Raw genomic sequence first — 5,637 nt, 5'->3', positions numbered from 1 at the left:
GTGGGTCGATCCCATAACGCCAGGATCACGCCCTGAGCCGAAGGCAGACGCTCAACCGCTGTGCCACCCAGGCGCCCCTAGAAACACTTTCACTTAAAAAAATAGTTATACGTTAAAAAATTTCTAAATAGAAATGTACAGAGAGGGGCGCCTGGGTGGCACAGCAGTTAAGTCTGCCTTCGGCTCAAGGCGTGATCCCGGCGTTATGGGATCAAGCCCCACATCAGGTTCCTCTGCTATGAGCCTGCTTCTTCCTCTCCCACTCCCCCTGCTTGTGTTCCCTGTCTCGCTAGCTGTCTCTATCTCTGTCGAATAAATAAATAAAATCTTTAAAAAAGAAAGAAAGAAAGAAAGAAATGTACAGAGAGGTAAATGGTGAAAAATCTCCCTCCTATTCTTTTTTTTTTTTAAAGATTTTATGTATGTATGTATGTATGTATTTATTTATTTGACAGAGAGAGAGAGAGACAGCTAGCGAGAGCGGGAACACAAGCAGGGGCAGTGGGAGAGGAAGAAGCAAGCTCCCAGCAGAGCAGGGAGCCTGATGCGGGGCTCGATCCCAGGACTCTGGGATCACGCCCTGAGCCGAAGGCAGATGCTTAGGGACTGAGCCACTCAGGCGCCCCTCCCTCCTATTCTTAATCCCCCAGCTGGCCAATTAATGCCCCTACCCAGGGGCATCTGACGTTATTAATTATTATTTATTAGTTTCTTTGGTATTCCAGAGATACTCTCTGCATATGCAAATATATGTGTATGTAAAAATTTATATATATATAATATGCAATAAAAATACAATATGCAATAATTTTATATATACATATAAATATATAAATTTTTTAACCCATTAAAAAATCACAAAGAGGGGACAAGGGGATATGGGAAATTGCAAATCAACAGGTGTAAAGTTTCAATTATGGGAGGTGAATGAGTTCTAGAGATCTGCTGTGTATCGTTTTGCCTACAGTTAACAATAGTATATCATACATTTAAAATTTGTTAAGAGGGCAAATCTTGTGGTAAGTGTTCTTACCACAATACAGTATAATAGTAGCATTCTGTACATACTGAGCAAAAGAAAAAAATCTTTTTTATTAAACAATTTCCATTGTATAAATAAACAATATCCCATAATATTGCCTATAGCTAAATCATATTTTATTTAACCAATCCCTAATTAATGGATATTTGGATTTTTCTGCCCTTTTGCTATTATAAACAATGCTACAGTTACTACCCTTGTAAACATGGCATTATGCACATGTGCAAGTATATTTAAAGGAAGTGTTTCTAATAGCAGAATCATTTAGTTAAAAGATACATGTATTTGCGGAGCACCTGGGTGGCTCAGTCTGTTGGAGTCTGACTCTTGATTTCAGCTCAGCTCATGATCTCAGGGTCGTGCATGCAGCCTGCTTAAGATTCTCTCTCCCTCTCCCTCTCCTCCCCCACTCACACGCTCGCTCACTCTCTCTCTTTCTCTCTCTAAAAGGAAAGAAAAGGGGGGGTGCTCCTTGGTGGCACAGTCAGTGGGCATTGACTCTTGATTTCAGCTTAGGTCATGATCTTAGGGTCCTGAGATCGAGCCCCATGTTGGGCTCTATATTCTGCATGAGTCTGCTTGTCCCTCTCCCTTCCCACCCCCCACGCATGTGCACTCTCTCTCTTTCAAATAAATAAACAAGTCTTTAAAAGATAAATATATTAATTAATTAATTAATAAGGAAAAAAGATACATGTATTTGTGTGATAGATATTGACAAATCCTTCCGTGGAAATGGCTCCAATTCACCAGCATTCTTTAGGAATGCTGTTCCCTGTGAAGCAGCGGGAAGCCCGTAAAGAGAAGAGGCAGATAACCTAGCCCGGGGTGCTCAAACTGGCTGCACGTTAGAATCACCTGCAGTTCTCATTCAAAAACACTGGTATCTCTTGGCAAAGATGCTGTTGTGATTGGTCTAAGTGGGAGCCCAGGCATTGGTATTGCTTGAAAGCTTCACCTTTGTTTCTAAGATACATCCAGGGTTGAGAATCACTAAATGGTATCCAATGAGAATGCTAAATATTGAAGAACTCCAACGATTTTACATAATGTTCAAAAATTAGGAATACTTATTGAGGGCATACTAGTTTCCAGGCATCTATTAGTGACAAAGACACACACAGTTTCTGTCCCCATCTGCAATTTAAAGCAAACAGTTTAGAGCACCTGGGTGGCTCAGTCCGTTAAGCATCTGCCTTCAGCTCAGGTCGTGATCCCAGGGTCCTGGGATTACATCCTGCACCTGCTTCTCCCTCTGCCCCTGCCCCTCCTATCTGCTCATACTATCTCTGTCTCTCTCCCCCCCACCCCGCTTGCTCTCTGTCAAATAAATAAATAAAATATTTAAAAATAAATAAAAAATAAAACTGACGGTTTAATGATTGATGATACTTTTAATCCTAAAAATGAAAGACCCAAAGTTGTTATTGTTCTACTGTAGATATCTTTTTGTTTTATTGCATAATATGACATGATGATGGTATGCAACCATTTCCAGTATGAAGGCCCCGTGTGAATGTCAGGAGGTCTGAATCAGGTGGCTCTTTCCCATGGCCTAGACTGGTCCAGGTCTGACAGGTTCTGAGCACTTCATCAAACCTAATAAGAACATTAGCAATGACCTTCCCTTGCCCAGAACACTGTTAGGTGCTTTTCCAAATATCATTTAGACCCATAGTCCTGCTGGGAGAACTAAGTAGCCAAATGGAAGAAAACCAATAGAAATGGGAAAAAAATGAGATAAAGATGAAACAATTTGTTTTATTGTATTTATTAATGATATAACAAATCTTTTTCTTACTTGAAAAGAACTATCATTAATTCAGGGTAGTTAGTTTTTAAATGTTTTTCTAATCATGATTTCATACCCAGGCATAGTAATACACACTTTGCGCCGGGATCATCTTTAACAATTGTTGATGTAAATCTACGGTGTCAGGTATCTCCTTGATAATTTCAAGTGTTTGAGGCCAGTTTCCCATCAAGTCTAACGAGACTCCTGTTTGTAACCCTCACAGTGTTACTGCAGTGGACCTGTTACTAGAAGGTGGGAAAGTGTTAGCCCTGCCTTTTTCTTGTCATTTGCTTGTGGTCTGCTTGTTGCCTGGGTAGTCGTATTTATTATGCAGTTTCTGTAGAGATTCTTTTTCAGTCACTTGTCCATTTTATGAAGGCTGGGTTAGTTAAAGTAACAATATAGTCTGCGAGTCCATGTAACCAGGCCTATAAACTTCAACACGTGGCAATATTCTGAAAGCAAATGAGCAAGTGAAGAAACCACTGTCATTCTCTTGGCCTTGTAAGCTCTTGTTCTTTCCTAGGACAGCCCTTTATGACCCATGACCGTCTGCCCTTCATTCACCCAGAGTGAGAGCATCATTAGCCTGCCACATAATAAATGTCATGTTCGGCTTATTGCATTTCTTTGTCATTAACATATGTGCGTGCAAGTTCTACTATTCTCTTTTCACACCTCCAGGGAGCTTCTTACACATTCCATTTATTGAGACCACACTAAAAATAGTGCTAATTTAAGACTTAATCAGCACTGGTTTTTAACAGTGTGAAAATAAGACTTTCATTTTGCTTCTGAGTTATCATTGCTGTAACAGATGTTAAAAATGAGATCGTGTTATGCCATCTTTGTGTAAGAAGGGAGGGAAAATAAGAAGGTATATATATCTGTTTATCTGAGCAAAAGAAACAGAGCAAGGATGCACGGTAAACTAATGAGGCTGATTATCTATAGGCTGTGGGGAGACGGGGTGGAAGGGATAGAGGGAAAGAGGGCAGAGAACAACACTTCTCTGAATGTACCTTTTATATATTCCTCACGCTTGGAAGCATGTTTTCCATACTCAATGATGACAACAAACAAACAAACAAATATAATCAACCCAGATGGGCAAAAACCCTAAAACTTAATACAAATAAAAACAAATTAAGCCGTATTTCAAATGAATAACATGATCCCATTGAAAGAAGCAAGGAAACATGAATCCAAGTAACTTTTGACAGACATTTGGACTATATGCTCTCAGGCTAAAGGCAAAAGTGCTGCAAATAGGTATTAGACTCTAATTAGTAGGCTTCCTCTTCATTAGGACATGGCTTAATAATTCTTAAGTTGTTTTCTATACATTTTCGAATTGAACAAATCAGTAAATGTTCTGTGGCTATTGGAAGCCATGTTTCTCACTGTTGGAGAAGAGAGTTACAAACGTGAAAAGGGGAAAAGATGATTGAATGAACTCTGAGATATTGGACGGAGGTATTTGAAAACTCATGGGTTTTCATATATTTAGATAGCTGGATAAAGAAATGGATATAGGTATATGTGGGAATAGGTGATAAGTAGGAAGATAGACAGACAGACAGACAGATAGATGTATGTGTGTATGAGTGCACATACAACTATCCCCCAGCCCTGTCTCCTGAGAGGAGAAGCAACATTTCAATAGTGCCCAGATCTTGGTTTCTAAAATTCTAAATTTTTTTTACTCACAGCCCTTTTGACAACAAATGTGTGGGGTTCTCCCCATCGCGTACCAACCTATTCTCTAACTCTCTGGACACCCACGAGGTGTCCTAAAATCCAAGTCAATTGTGACACTAAGTAGCAGGAGCTTGAGTACAGACCCCGCAGGTGAAGGGCTTAGTCAGTCTCACAAGATAGCCTCCACATCAGATGCCAGTTGTGAGCCCCGGGCCTCCTGTACTTCTGACCAAATGGCTGTAAATCAGAGGTTTCTCTGACCCACCTCCTCAGGTGGGATTTGCTAGAGTGGCTCACAGAACTCAGGAAAGTACTTTATTTATTATGACTCTATTATAAAGGATATTATAAAGGATACAAATCAACAGTCAGATGAAAAGGTACATAGGATGAGGTCTGGAAGGATCTCAGGAGCCCGGTCACTGTGGAGTTCAGGTGCACCACCCTCCCATCACATGGATGTGTTAGCCAACCGAGCAGCTCTCTGAACCCCATGGTCTAGGCGTACTTAAGGAAGTTTAATTACACAGGCAAGATTGATTAAATCATTGCTCTTGGTGATTGAACTCAACCTCTAGCCTCTTCTAACTCCCTAGGGTTGGGCTGAAAGTTCCAACCCTCTCATCATGGCTTGGTCTTTCTGGTGACCAGACTCCATCCTGAAACTACCTCGGAGCCCCCAGCTACCAGTCACATCATAAGTATACAAAAGACACTTTTCACATCAGGGATTCCAAGCATTTTAGAAACCATGTGCTAGGAACCAGTGACAAAGACCAAATAAATATTTCCCATTATATCATAATTTTTAAGTATCATTCTTCACTGAAAGAAATCTAGGATCCTTGAAGAAAGGGCTGGAACAGGTAAAATACAAGGTGTTCCTGGAACATCTTATTAAGCCAAAACGCATGTAAATGCTCAAAGAATGATAGGGACATGTTAGAAAGACACAACAGCTATTCTAAAGGGGCTTCCATCAGCCAAATCTGGAACAATTGGAACATCAAAAGAGATAACAATAGTAAAACATAACCCATTGAATAAAGTAAGAATCCATGAGTTCACATGGATTAATTAATTAATTAACTAACTGAAA

The 5,637-nt window shown here is 40.1% G+C and overlaps 1 protein-coding gene across 1 annotated transcript in view; it reads left to right on the top strand.

Moving 5' to 3' along the window:
- Positions 1 to 5,637, top strand: part of ALDH1L2 (aldehyde dehydrogenase 1 family member L2) — a 78,370-nt gene that overhangs the window by 42,024 nt on the left and 30,709 nt on the right. The window lies entirely within an intron of this gene.

Source organism: Ailuropoda melanoleuca, chromosome 15 (genome assembly GCF_002007445.2).
Source record: "Ailuropoda melanoleuca isolate Jingjing chromosome 15, ASM200744v2, whole genome shotgun sequence".
Taxonomy (NCBI): domain Eukaryota; kingdom Metazoa; phylum Chordata; class Mammalia; order Carnivora; family Ursidae; genus Ailuropoda; species Ailuropoda melanoleuca.
The sequence above is the reverse complement of the archived record's forward strand: the minus strand, read 5'-3'. Positions and strand labels throughout refer to the sequence as shown.